Source organism: Cyprinodon variegatus, unplaced genomic scaffold (assembly GCF_000732505.1).
Source record: "Cyprinodon variegatus isolate N-32 unplaced genomic scaffold, C_variegatus-1.0 Scaffold468, whole genome shotgun sequence".
In the NCBI taxonomy this organism is placed as follows: Eukaryota; Metazoa; Chordata; class Actinopteri; order Cyprinodontiformes; family Cyprinodontidae; genus Cyprinodon; species Cyprinodon variegatus.
In genome coordinates, this window is record NW_015150921.1 from 529,633 (window position 1) to 547,610 (window position 17,978).

General features: G+C 39.5%; 1 long non-coding RNA gene across 2 annotated transcripts; it reads left to right on the forward strand.

The window, feature by feature from the left end:
- Nucleotides 1–6,483: 6,483 nt before the first annotated feature.
- LOC107094176 lies at nucleotides 6,484–17,688 on the forward strand. 2 transcript variants are annotated; one of them, XR_001481660.1, is made up of 4 exons: nucleotides 6,484–6,572; nucleotides 13,374–13,538; nucleotides 13,646–13,727; nucleotides 17,456–17,688. It is a non-coding gene; the product is annotated as an uncharacterized LOC107094176 (long non-coding RNA). The 2 variants fall into 2 exon arrangements; XR_001481661.1 differs by lacking the exon at nucleotides 6,484–6,572 and adding an exon at nucleotides 11,660–11,751.
- The last annotated feature ends 290 nt before the right edge of the window (nucleotides 17,689–17,978 follow it).

Consider the following 17,978-nt stretch of genomic DNA (forward strand, 5'->3'; position numbering starts at 1 on the left):
TGTTCTAGCATCCTGTCCAGGATCAAATCAGTTTTTTTTGGTATTGCCTAACATTATGTGCACACGTTCTTATCTGTTGCCCTTACTATGGTATGCAGTGCTTTCTAAAAATATTCGCTCTAGTTCTTTGTTTATAGCAATCAGTTGAATGTTTAAAGGTCATTCAACTATTTCTTTTATTATTTTTTTGCTCCCCGGGCACCGCACCATGGCAGCCCACTGCTCCCCAAGGGGATGGGTTTGCTAATTTTGTTGCTCTGTACTTGTGACAGTGTAATGACCATAAAGTTGAATTCTTCTCAATTCTTCTTCAATTGGTAATAAATCTAATGTTCATCCTGTTAAAGCTGTTAACGTAACCCCCTATTTAAAAAAAGAACATTATACTGGTGGTGATATGATGGTCTGGGTCAGCTTTGCTCCTCATCTCAACTAAATCATGTTTCTTTAAATTCTCCAGGACAAAAACCTGAAGGAGAATACTTGGCAATCAGTTTAAATTCAGACGTGCATGGATTATGCAGCAACACAGAGATCAAAAGCACACTAGCAAGTTCACCTCTGAATGGATCAAAAAAACAATATTAAGGATTTGGAGTGGCCTAGTCAAAGTCAGAAGTTAAAGCCTCTGAAAAGCGGTAGCTAGGTGTTCGATTAAGTAATTAACAGATACGAGACAGTTGTGATTCAAAACCAATCGCCTGTTAGAAAGATTAAGATAAAAAGCTAAATGTGGGAACATGTGGAGATGGGTTTGGGAAAAGAGGTCACTATCTAATAGACCGAAAACATGCTACTTATAAAGAAGACTGAAAGGTAAAATTTAATCAAAAGTTGCTTAGACAAAGTAATAAGATTAAAACAAATTTTATGGTGTGCACACCATGAGTGTACAAGGGATAACATAACATAACAATTATTTTTCTTAATTTACTGGACATTCTAATCTTCAAAATGACCAAAATGTAAAAACATACAAATCTGTGATTGGGAATTATACCTTTTCACTGGACACTGACTCAACGGACTTTGAAAACAGCATAAAACTAATATCTAAAAATGAAATGTTTAATTTTGCTATTTAAAAGACAACAGTAAACAGAAAAAGAAGCATTGATGAAACAAGTGCAGCAGCCTAGCATAATGTATATGCCGCTACGGTTTCATTTTAAGTTTTTGCAGAAACATTTTACACATTTCAATTAAAAATAGTTTCTTGACTCATGGAAAATGTGTAGATTTCGTGGAACGATTCAGATCAGCCCCATGGCTTTATGACTCAAAGCTTTCTATCAGTTTAAGTGGCAGGCCCCAATTGGCTGTGATAGCCTAATTTCCAGACAGGCAGAGATGTACAAACACAGGAAACAAAGGTGAACAGAAAGGGGGCAAAACAGAAATTAGGGGAGGGAGAAAGATAAACAGAAAGATGACAGACGGAGACTGAGTGATGGAGAGATACGAGAAGATTGTGGAGGAAATTGTTCAGAGAGGAGAAGAAACAGTGACAGGCGAGGAGCGGCGTGGAGTTAGAAATGTAACAGACAGACTCTGGGAGAGGCGGCGTAAAGCGAGACAGGTGGAGACAGACAGAGGGAGAGACAGACAGTGACAGAGGGAGAGATAGACGAGCTGTGTGAGGATGCAGAGAGTGTCCCCCTCTTCTCGGCTCCTGCCAGAGGCAAACAGACAGCCTCTCTGCTGGCAGAATGCTAATGCAACAAGCTGCTCCTCTCTTGTCTTCCCGCCCTTCTTTACCTTTCTTCTTCTTAAATCTCCTCTGTGCAAAAAAGTTTAGAGACTGCGTAAACCTTGATAATAGAGAACCCTGACTCCTTCATGTTATTTGCACTTTGCACTGTTCTGCAAATGGAGAGTATTCTCGTTGGACAATACAAAAAAAAGACAATTCTTAGCGTTAGCTGTGTGCAGCTGTGAGTGTGTGTTTAGGGGAATCTGAAATGCAGCATCTGAACTCTCCTCTGCTCTTATCCAGTCTCTTCCCTGACATTATGCCTGTTTGTAGCTCAGCTGCATTAGATCTGAATTGTGTTAGTCACTCGACCTTACTCTGTCTGAGCTACAGTGGGCTAACCTCTGACCTCAAACTTTAAGCTTGCCCAAAGAAAATAAGTTGGTTTTAAAGTCCAGTCAGGCCTGCTCGTCCATCATTTAGGAGCATCACATGCAGAAATGCCAGCGGGTAAAGACAACGGCTATTCTTCCTGCTGCCGCTAAGCTCATCGCTCCAGAGCTTCAGGGGGCCCTGACACAACCTTGAACAGCATAAACACGCAATCCAACTCCTGCTTGTTTGTCTGTCTGTCTCCGTGCAACATGTCAGCTTCTGAGAAATCGCTCCACACTCCTGAGCTGCGATCCATTTAGATAGAAGCAAGGGTTTGCCTCTGCAACACGTTCATGCTCCCTGAGCCTAACACAACAAACAGGTGCAGGCGGGATTTTTTACGTGCGCTTGCGAAGACACAAGGCACCATGAGACGTAAACGGATCACTCTACCCTCTTCACACAAACACCCACACACATGAAGCTCCATCTCTTGGTGCGTACTTACTTGGTTGACAAGTCATCTCAGATAAGCCTGAGTGGCAGGTTGGGAGCGTTGACTACTAGTGTGTGGAAGATTCTCCCGGATATCACCACTTTATGATTATTGTATTGAATTTCTTTAATCGGATTTGTATTATTTACTTCAAGAAAACCCAGAATTGCTTCCTAACAGCTTTGGAGGACACTGTTTTTCCTCGTTGCTCTTTCTTTGAAGATCCTTTAATTACAGGTCTTCTTATAAGACACTTCTTTCCTCTATATCGGCTTGGTTGTTAATTTTCCTGCCACTCTTTTCTATCTCTGCTCGAAATATATTGCAGCAGCTCTGTCATCTAGTGAGAATCTCATCAGCTTTTTGGCAGTAGATGTATGTTGAAGCTATATTTTTGAGGATTCAGGCCTTGTATACACACTCGTTCACACCCAGCTCCTCGCCTCTATATCCCCCAGGCCTCCCCGTACTCCATTTCTCTATTTTCTTATCTACTTTCTTCTCCTGCTTGCTCCTCCATGTCATTGCCAAATCTCTCCTGTCTGCTCTTTTTTCCCTGCCTTCTCCCCTATTTCTTTCACGCTCCCTCTTCTCTCTATCAGCCTCCCTATTCTGTGGCTGCGCTGGCTGCCATCCCCCCACCCCCCCCCAGTGGCACACCGTGTCGTGTCCCTAATTTATTTATAATTAGTGCTCTTTGTCAGGATGCGCAGGGAATGTTAAAGAACAAGCCACCTCGCTCTGGGTACAAATGGGCTGGTGTTCCTTCATCCTTCCTGCTCGCCCCTACTGCCCGAACGACACGGCCGCTGGGATAGTCGGACCTTGCATCTCAAACTCAAGAGCTGAGAAAGCGGCTCGGTGAAGAAAAAAGCTGTAAATTAGAGAAGAATTTCTATCAAGCAAGTCATTTACAGCTCTTTGCAAAAAACATTAATAGTTATTGAATTTGGTTTACATTCTCTTAACATGTTATAAACCCAAATTTTTAATACTTTTGATGGAGTTTCATGTGACAGATTAACTCAAAGTGTTTTATAATTGTCAAGTGGTAGGAAAGGATAAAGGTTAACCAGATTTTATATATACAAAATGTTTGAAATGTGTGTTCATGGCAATATATATTAGTCTAAGGCAACAAGTAAAACCCACTGTAACCAGTTTTATTTCTGAGAAGCCTCCTATTAAATAGTCCATCAAAGAAAAGTCGGATCTGACTGTGAATTTAGCTTTTCTTAAAAATGTTGAAAGAGAGCAACAAATGGGCATCATTATTAATAAAGTACACAACAGACAGGTCAGTGAAAAAGTTTTGACGAAGGGTAAAGCAGGGAGAGGACTAAAAACACTATCCAAAGCTTTAAAGCTAAATTCAATCTATCATCCAAATAAGGAAATTGTTTGGCACAGCTGCAAACCTAGCTAGAGGAACGCATTAAACAGATATAGCCAGGAGCACATGGCATATATCTGGGGGACCTGCAGCTCATATGGGGAAATCTATTAGCTGCATGCTCCAAAACCAGTCTCCATGTGGGAGGGGTAAGAAGAAAGATATTATTAAAAAAAAACAAAAACAAAAAGGGCTGGTTTAAGTTTACACACCATGTGGTGGAAAAGAGCAGGCATGTGGAAGTAGGTGATCAGGTCAAATGAGATCTGTGACCTGTAACACAACCATGAACACAGACATTTACAGTGATATACAGTTGGGACTGCAAATGACTGTGTTCTTAGTAAGATAAAAAAGATCTTATATGTAGATATGTTAGATGATTTGTCTTGTTTTAAGACATAACCTCTAATTTTAGGTGAAATGTGTTTATTTCTACATTTCTTAAATCTTAAATGATAAAAAGTTATGGTGCTACATGGACAAATATTTCACTTGGTTTTAGTAGCTTTTTCCGTAGGATTGAGTTATTTTTTCCCCTGATTTTAGACACCCCTTTCTGCAGTGGGGAGGCTGCTCATAGTTTAAGAGAAAGACATGACAAAAATTAAGGAAAAAGTTTAAGTTTACATTTAAAGCAGAACATGTACTCTTAACACAAAGCTCTAACCATTGCAAACATTTAAACCAATTATATTTATGTTTGAAATACCCTGTCAATGAAAATAAAGTTTCAATTTGCTAAAGAGCTGTAAAATGTAAACATTAACAATATATTGGCCAATATTAAATCATGTAACCTGTCTTTTTGTTGCTGTTGTTTTTTGTCTTGTTTCATGGTTCTGTCATCTATAACCTAGCACATTTAAAAAGAATAACAATAAAGCCTGGCACAAAGAAATTATTTCTCATAAGACTTATAAAATGATCTCCATTATTAAAATGTATTTAATTCCACAGATGTTTAGGGCGTCTAACGACAAACTGCTATAACTCTGAAAGATAACTGCACAAAGTATTGACAGAATACAGGTGCAAACCCCACTTTCTGATTTTTAATGTGAAAAATTTTTATAGGCATCCATTTTCCTCCCAATTCATAATCATACACAAACTACTGTTTTTATAGCATGAAATTCAGAGAAAAAAAAGCTTTGTTTTTGGTTATAACCTAACAGAATGGGGAAAAAAGATAAAAATAAAAAAAACTTATGATTATTCCACAAGATACTTTATTGGTATCACAGCTTTACAAATAAACCTATTTTAAAAATACACACTGTTCAAGTAGAAATGGTTAACTTTAATTGAAAGACATTGAACATAAATAACTGCATCTGCTGAGATCCAGATCTCCACTTAGCCAATGCGCTGAAACACAACTAAAGTAACAGGATGGGACATGTAATCTAAAGCTGTGATTTATTTAACATACTGCTGAATTTTAATGCCCATCACTTATGACAAAGGGTTGTTTTCCAGTTGCAGTAGAAAATATATTTTATTTCTTATCACACTACATTAATGTCAGCTGCGTTGTCACACATATCGTACATGACCAGGAATGACGGCGTTGACAGAACTCGCAGCGAGAGAGATCAGCGAGGAAAAGCTTTTGTCCTTGGGCTGAGAGGGCACCTGGCTCCTCTTCCTGTCCTTGTGATCTCTCTGTTCCCCTCTCTCATGCCGCTCTATCCTACTCTATCCATCTCTTCCTCTCTTCTTCCAGCTCAGATCCCTTCATCCCTCCCATCCACCCCCACCACCTTCCCGCGCTCTCCCTCTTCTCTGCCCAAGGCGATGCCGTCCTGCAGGCTTTGATCAGGAGGCCAGGGAGGAGAGAGGAAGTGGGTCAGAAAGTTGTGTTGGAGACTGCAGGAGAACAAGGCTGGAATATCGAGTAGGTGAGGCTGGGAGAGGAGAAGGGGGGAGGTAACGGGAGAGACGGGGGTAATCTAAAGTGATAGAGTGAGGGAGGGTGAAATGGGGCAACGAGAACTAAACGAGTAGAGGGAGATAAAAAGAAAATGAAGAAAGCAACAGGAGGAGATAGAGGAGAAGGACGTGGGAAAGAAGAGGAATCTTCATTTACTGGGAGGAAAAAAAACAGACAACACATTTGTCTTGAACGTGACGCTCAGCATTTAAACAGCAGGTTGGAGGATAAGGCCCTGTTTTAACTAATCTACACAGAGCAGGACAGATAGTTCAGCTCTGTGAATGTGTGCATTTCTGCAAAAGTATGTGTGTATCAAGGTAGTATAGTCCTGGAGGTGGCTCTTTGTTTTTTCCCTCTTTTAATACATCATTAAGATGCACAGTTGATTAATATTCAGGCCAAACCATTAATATTCGCGGTGTGTTTTTGCTCTCCTTGTGTCGTCAGCTCACCTGGGACTGAGGAGGGCAGAGGGGGAAGAATGGAGTGGAAAAAAAAGGGGGGAAAAAGATAAAGGGGGGCAGATGTTAGAGGCGAAGGGGAAGGGTGAGAGCAAAAAAAAAAGAGTCAAAGGGATAAATGAAGGAGGGGAACGACAAGATCACTGCAGAGGAGGGACAAAGCGGAAGCGATGCTGATAATTGAGTGGGACGTTTGAAGACGAGGGGAGCAGAAGGTACAGTGGAGGTCTTGGAGAGGGGTTGGGGCCATTGTGACAATCTGGCAGTGCAGAGCTGTCCGGGGGTTGGGGGAGGCTGTGTTTGGGTTGTCCACCACTGGGACCGTGAGGTGAAAGGGGTGAGGGATTTTAGCAAAGAGACGGGGAGCTATGGGGTTTTGGTTCTTGAGTAATTGGGCCAATGGGAGTGAAACTAAAAACACACACACACCTAAATTTAAAGCATGAATCCCCCCTCTAGTTTATTTCGTTTATATTTTAACAAAAAATACAAGAACCTGTTTACATGCACAATGGCAGCTCTTTTCCAAGAGACCATTTACACCTATAGAAACACTGTTTTTGGAGCCAAAAATAATTAATTAAATATTCACTTATTTAAAAAAAAAATTAACAATTTCATGTTACAAATGTCACAAATACTTCTTCTTCAGCTTTTTTTTAGGTGTAAGTTGTTTTTGTTGCTCAAGCACATTTGGATAAAAACAAAGAACACAAATAATCACAATCGTCATGCCAAAATCCAGGTCTGTACATTTATTTCTAGCTGATAAATTAACAATTAGTTAATTAGCTGTAATTAATTATGCAAATTAGTTCACATTATTATCGGCGCTATGCATACACGGACCCACGCACCTTACCAGCAATCCAGTCACATACGCTGAGGCACAATAGCGGACAGCAAATTAAAGTGGTAATTACTTTTAAACCAAGAAAGGTGAGGGATTGTATGGCAGGGTGCAATGGGTCACTGTTGAATGGAGAATAGCAGAACAGGCAGACAGTCAGAGAGAAAGATATGCATCTCAATGAAATATGGAAGAGCACACTCAACAAAAGAGGAAATGGCTCCATAATGGCCACATGGCCTCAAAGAGTTATTGTCTGAAAGATCTGGAATATAATCTACCACCAGTGGCAGTTATTGTTAAACATCCTTTTATGCTTATCACTCATGTGAGCCACTGTAGGGCTGGATGCAGAAAATGCAAGTTGATAATGTCTTTCTGGGCTAACAAATGCTTTTCAACTACAGGTCCTGGCTCTTTATAAGCACAATAGACAGGGATTTACTCCAACAACGATTTGGTTATCGCAAAATAATCCTCCAGGTTACATTTTCATGCGAAAATATTCAGACCAATTCAATTTTGTCACATTAAAACAAAAAATGTAAATGTATTTTATTGGATTTTTTTGGTGATAACACCAACAGAAATATGTAATTATGGAAATCCGATCTGAAAGGACCACAGTACTTCACATACATGTGATGGGGTCAACATGTTTATTCTGATGTGAGATCAAAGCCTATTAAGCTTCAAAGATGCATATTTTCAAAAGGATTCTGTGAATGTTTGGATATTCAGAAGAGCATGTGCTTTTTCGAAAGAATTTCATGGTTTATGGAAAGATAGTCAGAAACCAGTGTAACGGTGATGAAACAGTTGTTGGCTGTATCAGGTTATCAATGTGGCCCCAATTCAGTTATGATGAAGTCGACATAATTTTATCATTTCAATTCCATTCATAACCATTTCTTCTGTACAGTATGTGTCTGTATCCATTAACAAATATTTTTCTTTTTGAGTATATAATGCTGAAACTGAATGTCTAATTATATTTTAGTTTAACTATGTTGTGTTAAATCTGTTTGATCTTCATTATGTACTGTTTTTTTGTTTGAAATATGACAGGTGTCAACCCCTGATCGAACCAAAATAACTCAGCAGAAGTATAGAAGTATATTTTATTATAGTGGACACCAGTATGAAGATAATTACCATGCATTATCGTGGATATACAAGGTTCACCTTTTCAATTTCAATAAATAAAACTTACAGAACTAAAGGAAGTGTTCTTCAGTCCAGAAAAAAAAATCTTTTAAGGGTAAAATTAATCTAAATTCTTCTTCCTTCTCTCTTCAGACTATTTCCTTTGATTATTGTTGATTCTTTCTAACTCTTTGGTTGAAAAGATCCCCAGCCTATCATTTCTACACCACAACATTGTATCTTGCAGTCAGGTTATCGTTCCATTTGCAATACTCCTATTAACTTAGATTGGGCAGCTAATACACTTTATGAGGTACATCAGCAGGAGGGTTGACTTCAACCCCCTAAAATTAAAAAATATAAAATAATCACAATAACAAATATAGAAAAGTTCCTGCTTTTAAAGGTGGTGTAAATGGATCATTTACTCTCTCTGATCAAATAACATTTCACTTTAAATTGATCTCTTCTAGTTTCGACCAACATGTCTGAGTTTCTTTTAAAACTGGTAATTCCATCAGTTATATAGCTGGTGTGTCCAAGCCTCTGTAGGGATATTGTTTAACGTTCTGCCACCTGAAGTCATTAAAATTAAACATTCACTGCTGGATTTCAGTTTTCCTCTTTACTTCACCAACGTTATTATTATGAAAGTGTTCATAAATTGTTTAATCTTTTCAACCATTTGCTTTGGAGCCTTAAAGAAAGATCTTTTTCTTACACTTCAGGTTTAACAAAGATGCAACAGAAAATGATATCTTTGTGAAACTGCAGTCATTCACCATAAGCAATTTGCTCAGGCGAAATGAAGGCGACCCATTACAAAACAACCCAGTGTTGTGCAGGCAGTAAAATGACAACAGCTGTGCTAGTTGGAAATGCTTTTGGACGCCACTCCTCTTTGTTCACACATTAATGCCAGTTCAGCTCTGGGATTACTTGTATTACTGCCTCAGACGCACATCAAATAGAGATAAACTTTAATCTGTAATTTTGCCTCTAGACTCTCAGATGGTCTTTGCTATTTTTTTGCTTCTGACTTGTTGTCAATTAACCTTCCGAGTTATGAGCTATTTATGTTAATTTGCTGTGCTCACTAATGGTTTTCATTAAGTTGTCCACCTGGGTTATGATTTAAGTAAATACAGAATCAGTTTTTAAATGATGCTTTAATTTATTAAGAGATAGAAAAACAAAAAAAACAATTCTCATTGACCTGGCCTGATGTGGAAAAGCAATTGCCCCATAAACCTCATCGCTGGTTGTGCCACTTTTTTTGCAGCACAGCTGCCATCAGGCATTTGCTGTGTCTGGCTTTTAATTCCCTTTGTTAGAAATTTTGGTCATTTCTTTTTTGCAGAATGGCTTCAATTCAGCATCAATGAAAATTTTCAATCATTAACACTCTATTTTAGGCAATGCCATAGCTTCACACTGGATGTAGGTCCGGACTTTAGATAGGCCACTTCAAGTTATTCAGAGGTGGAGTCACTGTAGTGCCTAGGAGCTTTGCCTTTCTGTTTAACCATAATGTGTTTGAGCTGAAGATCACATAATATTAAAGAGCATTTTCTGTCTGGATGTCTTTAATGGAGAATAAAATTCATGTTAGATTAGAGTAGAAGTACAAGTGGAAATTTTTTGGTGTAGCGTCTATTACCTCAACATGTGATGGGGTGAAGGCTCTTAAACCAAACTTGCCTACATTGGTGCGTGAATGTACCAATGGACTTTAGGGCAACTGAGTGAATGTGACTGTAATATAAAACTTTGAGTGGCCAGTATGGCTTGAAAGCACTTCATATCAATTCACTCTACTGACCATGTTTCTATCAATCACCGTATGTCATTGATGTCCCAAATTAGCAAAGTACACCCACACCATCATAAAACCAGGACTTTGTTTGACTTGTTGCATCCACACTGCAAAATGTTTCTTTTAACTTATCAGTAATTTCCAAAAAAACTCTTTGACATCCAAAGGTATTTTTGGGGTGGAAGTGGCAGATCGACCCCTGCCTTCTTTTTGGTCAGCAGTGAATGCAAGTTTGCCTATTTCTTCCTTGTAAATTCTGAGCATTTAGCTTAAGTACAGCAGTGTACAGTGTTTTAGATATTGTTCTGGGTCTTATGGGGAACTCCTAAATGGGCCCTTCATTTAACCTACCACATGTCAGGCACTTTTTTTCTTTATTTAAGGCAATGTCTTTGTCATGCCTTTGTCATGAAACATACCAAAAACTGTGTAATTACAGTTAAATTATGATGTCATGATCTTGGAACTGAAGACTGGTTTGATAACTCATTCCACTCACCTGCTTAGCTCCGCACAGCTATCATTACCATTCATCTGATCCACCTGAATCAGGCTCTATTTTACCAGCCTTCAACCAGTCATCAGTGCCAGATTATTCGAGCCGGTGGTAAGAGTTCTCTAGAATTCCCACATTTCTGATTGCCTGATCTTACCCCTTCTGCCTCTGTACCTCTGAGCCTGCTGAATTTCAGCCTGTGTACCGTACTGGGAACTGATTTCTGACACCATCCTGGATTTCCCTTTGGCACCTCTTTGTACCTCTGATCTCCTGGCTCTGACTACCGATCACATCTTTGACATCGACTTTGGCTTCGCCCTCTGGATCATCCTGCCTTCCTTCATCTGCTTTTCACTGATCCCCTGCCTGTCCTCTGACCTCCGTGACGTCAGCTTCTGGGAATCTCTCGACGGCACCTGCAGCATCTTGTTGGCAGCCCACTAGCTGGATCCATCCTCTGAACTATAAGGTTACCAGGTTACTGACTCACAAATTCGCTATCATCCTCCGCCAGATAGATGTTGTCACTAACCTGTGTTCTCCTCCTTGCAGAGGTTCCAGCCTTATGCTACGTTCAGACCAAAAGCAGCCGAGGCAGCAGGAGCAGCTAGTTTACATGCAAAGTCAATGGTTGACGTGCATCAAGGCACAGCAAAAGGTCCCGCAGCGCATTTTGAGCAGCAGGAGCAGCGTGTTGAAGCAGCGCTTCGTGTGCGTTTGAGCATCTGACGCACGTGATGCGCTGCAAATGCAGCTGCTGCTGAATTTGGAAAATTAAATTTTTCCTGCTCGACGCGCCACATCAACCAAACAGAGAAGCTGATCAGGGAGCTGGCAGGGAGAGAAACACATCGCTGCTGATGCAGATCGCTATGATCACTCCTCTGAAACAGTTTATTAATGCGTAAATTAACTTAAAATGCCGAAATCCGCTAGCAAAACATGTTCATTTTTTTTTTATCCTTGTGCCTGCAGTTTGGATTAAGTACATGAAAACTGCTTTCCAGCCGCCGCGCAAACCATGAAGAGGCGACCAGGCCAGAGGCTGCTGCTGAATGGGATTTCAATGACAGAGCACTGCTGGTATGTGGGGGTCTGAGTGGCTCCAACAGCGAAATAATATTTGAATGCAGGATCGTAATCTTGATGACCTGACTGCACAGAGGAAGTTTTCATGTGGACTTTCTCACTTAAAAACATATTAAAACTACTTTATTCCCACTGATCACAGCATATATAGCTGCCATTTTTACAGGCAAAGAAAGGAGAGGGTAGCTCCGCCCAACACTCATCAGACCCACTTTTCCACCTGCGCATCAGAACTAAACTTGTACAAGCATCAAAAATGAAGCAGCACACGCGTTTTTTCTGCTCTTGCTGCTTTTGGTGTGAACGTAGAACTAGATGCCAATAATCTCTGAGGTTCCATCATAAATACGCATTTGGTTAAATAAAACTGTCTTTTCCCCTTGAATACTGGGCCTTTTTTTCCTGGCCTGACATGATTAAGGGAGATTGAAGGTCGATTCCATATTAAAATGGGTTGATGAGACAAAATGAGAAAAAAACTAAGAACTTTATCAGGGAACAAATACTATTTTACATGCTTCTTATGTAGATATTATATTTCCTCATTCACATTGCAACTTCATTTTTATTCACTGCACAAACTGTGTGTTTTAGCTCTAAAAATTGGCACTTTCATGGTGTTTACTTCCTACACGAGACGTGCAAGGTTAGAGGACACTTTATAAATCTAATCAGGCTTTAACATAAAACTGCCACAGGTTTTTCTGTCTTTTGTTTTGTGACTTGAGTCAAAATAGCTGCTATAAATCTGCTGCTCTTTTTGTCTTTGAGTAAATACTTGTCACCTATGATCTCTATGATGACTCCCTCCCCCCGAAACTTCAAATGTATCTCTTATTTTTGTAATGCATGTAAATAGCTTTATTATAATATAATTCATGCAGGGAGTATTACAGACTTATGGACACTGAAATGTAAGTAGAACAGCAAAGGATAAACAGAAAAAAAGAGAAAAGATGAAAGTAAGAGGAGATAAAATGGATATAATGATAAAACATCTTCAGTCTACTTCATCACCTGCAAAAAGGGGTAAAAAAACAGCACAACCAATGGATATAGTATAAGAGATACAATAAAGAAACACCTTGATACTATTGCTGAAGTATAAGTAGTATTATTTAATTTGACATGTATACTGTGGTAGCTGAAGATCAGAATATAGGCTTTCTTTTTTTTACTGCAATCAAGCATGGTCATCTTTGAGGTCCGGCTGTTGATCTCCCTCTTGACACGTCGGTTGCGTCTGGTACATGAACTGTTCACTCCGTCTGTCAGCCATGTGTTTCTCTTTGACTTGATGCCAAGACTTTGCATACCACTTCTTTCATAAGGAGGGAAATGTTTTGAACAGTTTTGTTTTTGCAGTAAGATAAGTCCTTTTTTCAATTCAAAGAAACTTCTTAACTCTACTTGATACTAGTTGTAAACTGTTATTTTTTTCTGTTTTGCTTATTGTGAACAGCTGCCTTAAGAGAGTGGTGGCCAACAAGCTGCTTCAAAATTGCAGATTTCTTTTGATGAAAATTGCAAATGATTTGTATTGTATTTTCTTAAGGTTTTTAGTCTCTAAAATATAAAATTTTATGTTTAAAATGTGGATATTTTATCTCCCTCAGGCTTGATTGTATTGCTTCTCGAGGAGTGTAATGTCCTCTCATGACTTCAGATTGATGTGACCACAGCCGATAGCATATGTAGACAGGCGGACAAACAAGGTCAGACATGGGTGTGACTATCCTGCTGACTGTAACAGACACTTACGAGCAAATTCAGGATAGTGGGTATGAACACAAATGCACACAGTGAAATAAACTGACTCATGATTTTATCTAAGCATTGGATTTAATTACATTACTTATTCATTAAGCTGGGTGAATTTTTTTTCCAGATTTGTGGTTTTTCGTTACTCGCTGAGCGCCGTGGCCTGTGAAGGGAACACCTGTAGTACAGCTCCGCGAGGCAAGCCTCAGGTACTGAACTGAGACTGTGAGAGCTCAAACAATGTCTGAAACACACACACACACACACAGAAGCACATACTGAGTCAAATATTCTCCGCAAGACTCCTTCAAGGACGCCTGGGGAAGACTTGGAGGACAAAATCACACACTCCCTATCCCAACGTCTCAGACGTGCTGCACTTTTGTTGTAGACAGAAAGACTCCTCCATAGCAACTATGGTCACACACACTTACTCACACTTAAATAGACAAACAAAAAAAAAAGGGCCCTGCCACTTTTTCATCTGTGTGAGAAAAGGGAGGCGCTTTTGCTTGTGTTGTTTCTCTTGTTTCCGCTTATTCCTGCTCTGAAACATTGCAGGGTTTATTCAGTGTGTGTGTGACTGTGTGGGTTTTTGTCAGTGTGTGTGTGAAGTAAAGGGGTCTCATTGGGATTCTTTGACAACCTCATTCACTTCTTTCTTACCCCCAACACCCCCTCCCCAATCTGTGCCAATGGCCAACAGCAACGCAGGAGGGTAGAAATCGTACCCCCCCCAAAAAAAGGAGCAGTTAAAAAACTAAATGTGTCTTCATTTGCTTAAACTTTTCACAAGTCTTTCTTCTTTTTGTTGCCCGTTTTTGGTTCGCTACAGCGCTACAAGCACCTCGGCCAGTTTCCGCTGGCAAGACTTTTCCTCCTCCCTCCTCTGTCACCCACTCCCCCTTCCCTCCTTTCCACAATGTTAAGCCCATTTTTAGCTTGACATAATCTGAAATGGTACTTAAGTGAATTTATGTCCACCTCAGTGCATTAACTTCTGCTATTTCTTCCTTTTTGTTGCTGGGGATTTTTTTTTGTGTATAGTGAGTGTAGCGTCACAGGGAGCAAAGAGGGAGGGAGAAATTTGAAACTCAGACCACGGAGTAGACATCCTATCAGTATTCAGTAGAGAAAGTGAGTGATGGAGGGAGAGAGAGACGGAGACAGGAGAGAAAGGAGGAGGGGGTGATGTATCAATATTCTGAGTAGTGTTTGAGGGCAAGGGGAACGAATAGAGGAGAGGGGGAAGAGAGGGAGAGAGTACTTGAGTGAGTCTCTGAGTGTGATTATTTGTTCACGTATACACCAGCATGTGTGTGCTTCCCTGATCCCGTCCATGCGTTACATTTCATACTTTTCCTTTGCAAAATAACAAAGTACATACATTCAAGTATGCATAACCTGAGCGCATTAATAAACCAATTTAAAGTAGGAAGGCTGCAACTGCTGGAATGTTTCCACAAGAAATAACTTCATCTTATTATGCTGCATTCCAAATTCAATTTACACGACGCCAAATCTATCAGTTGCAGATTATCTGTCTAAAGCAAAGAAACTAGTAACTAGTAGACAGAATGGCAGGTGCAGGCTCAGTTGGATAGAGTCTTAGTGCAATCCCTTGGGTGGTTTGGGGAAAAATGCACACTTCACTCACTTCTTTACTTGTTTCAGAGAATGAAGGATAGCATCAGCTTGTATATGATGTAACAGGTATCAGCCACTATGAAATACGCTAGTGGTTTTAACCTAGTCCTCATAACTTGTCAATATTATTGCATCTGAAGCCTAATTGAAATATTTCCATTGAAATAACAGCCACACATCAGAGTCAGATCGCACCATCTCTCATTGTTTGAGCCAAAGACGACCAAGGAGGACAACGTTGTTAGAAAAACAAATCGTAAAAAAGCCAGACAGGAATTTCCCTAACTACATGTTAACAAGCTTAAGGGAGAAGGTCCTATGGACAGATGAGAAGAAAAATGGAGCTGATGGCAAAGGCACATCGGCTCTACTGTATGTTCACAAACAGAAAAATAAAGCATATCAAGAAAAGAACACTGTTCCTACTGTGAAACATGGAGGAGGCTCTGTTATGTTCTGGGGCTGCTTATCTTCATCAGACTCAAGGTGTCTTCAATATCTGCAGGATATAATTAAATCTCAAGACTATAGAGGGATTTTAGAGAGAAATGCGCCGCTCAGTGTCAAAAAGATTTGTCTTAGTCGCAGGTCATGGGTCTTCAGCAGGATAATGACCCAAAAGCCACAGATAGAAACATCCAAGAATGACTAAGAAGAAAACATTGGACTATTCTGAAATGGCCTTCTATGAGCTCTGAACTAAATCCAAATAAGCATCTTTGAAACATGCCATCTGGAAAAGGGACCCTTCAAACCAAAGACAACTAGAGCAGTTTACTCATAAGGAGTGGGCCAAAATACCTGCTGAGAGGAGCAGAAGTCTCATTGACAGTAACAGGAAGGGTTTGATTGCAGGTGTTTCCTCAAAAGGTTTTGATACAAATATTAAGTGTCCAGGCCAAAGTCTTTTTTTTAATTTGATTTTATTTTTTATCATTCTGCTAATGCATGATTGGGATAGAACGTCTGACACCCATTTGTTCCTTTGTAATAGAATTTTTTATTTATTATTACTTTGGTTCGATTCAAGTTATTTCTGACAAATATTTTTTTTCCATGTGCCCCTTCTTGTGTATCACCATTTAATCAAAATATTATGTTTCGTTTTTTTTTATAGGGAGAGTAAGGGGGGAGCTGTTTTTAAAGTGGGTTTCAGAGCTAAAACATTAAAGCTAAACATTAACAAGCATTCCTTTTTTCAAATATTTTTAGCTACCACAATCCAATAAAACTTAAGTCGAACTAAGGAGCCTCTGAAGATTTTCTCTCTACGGGGTTGTTTGGACCAAATTACTGAAATTTTTTTATAACATGGTTGCCATGTAAAAACTGGCCATAGAATAGAAAATTATACATGTGGGCAATTCTTAGACAATTCTCTGGAAATCCTCAGCACCGATTTAAGTAGCAGGGAAAATTCAAATTTCAAAATACTTTAGGAATCCCAAAGAGAAACTAATGTAACTCAGATTATAGGCTTTACTGAAGTGGCTAAACATGCTGATGGCTGTAGGTTGGAGGAATCTTCTCTAATGGTTCGTCCCTGGCACATCAAGGATTTGGTGTAAAAGCACTAAAACACAGCAGCAGGGACGTATTGATAAGATCCAACAATAATAAAAACTACAATATAAAATATTTCTATACAGTGGATCTGGAGATACCTCTGGCTGGAGCTTCCTTAGGCAACAGTTTTCTAAGAGGATGCTTGTTGTCCGAATGGCTCTTTATATTATGAATAAATTCATCCATCCATTTTCCATCATGTTTATCCCAAGCGGGGTTGCAAGGGGTGCTGGTGCCTCCAGCTGTCTACTGGTGAGAGGCAGGGTACATCCTGGACAGGTCACCAATCAAGGGTGTACACACTCACACCTAAGGAGAATTTAAAGAAGCCAATTAACCTAACAGTCATGCTTTTGGACTGTTGGAGGAAGCTGGAGTACCCAGAGAGAACCCACGGATGCTCAGGGAGAACATGCAAACTCCATGCAGAAAGCCCCCGGGCGAGGAATCGAAACCCTGAACCTTTTTGCTTGCAGCAAAAAAATTCATCTCTGTGAAATCATCTTCAGAGGTTCCAGAGGAGTTTCCAGGGAAGAACCATTCTTCTTTATCAGCCTGTTAAGCTTCTTCAAGTAATTTTTTCTAATGCTGCTTTCACATCAGATTATGATCATTATGATTATGATCGAAGAGATTGCACTCTGCAAAACACACTGATAGAAGATATGCAATAGAGAAAAGCCCTTCTAACATTAAAGAACCTTTTCTCTGTCATTTCTTTCAGGGAGGAAACAAGAAAGGAATGCTGCTTTTACTGGAAATATCAATAAAGAAAACAACACGTTTTTAGATTATGGATATGTTAAGTTACCTCTTATTTTACATTTGACTTTACTAAGGTTAAACATATTAGTATGTTGCTTACCAATTATGCCATTTGGGGAAAATATTTTCAGGTATTTTTTCTGCAGGATGTAATGAGAAATAACTAACGTTTCCAATCTTTGTTGCCCATACATGTGTTCTCTGTTACAGCTTAGAGTTGTTTCAGTTGCTTTTCTAACTGTAGGAGATTCGTTTTTAATAAAGACCTCTCCAAATCCTACTGAAATGTCATGAATAATTCAGTCAATTAAATTATCCCTCTCCTTATTTTTTTATATATTGCATTTGATTACTTCCGAATATTTCTGCAAAACCTATATTACACCTTGCAAAGATGTGCTCTCCAGGCTATACAGGTGTTCTCCGACATGGCATTTTAGAACCATTTAATTTCTGGCAGCTGAAGTTTGTCCAGCACTGAA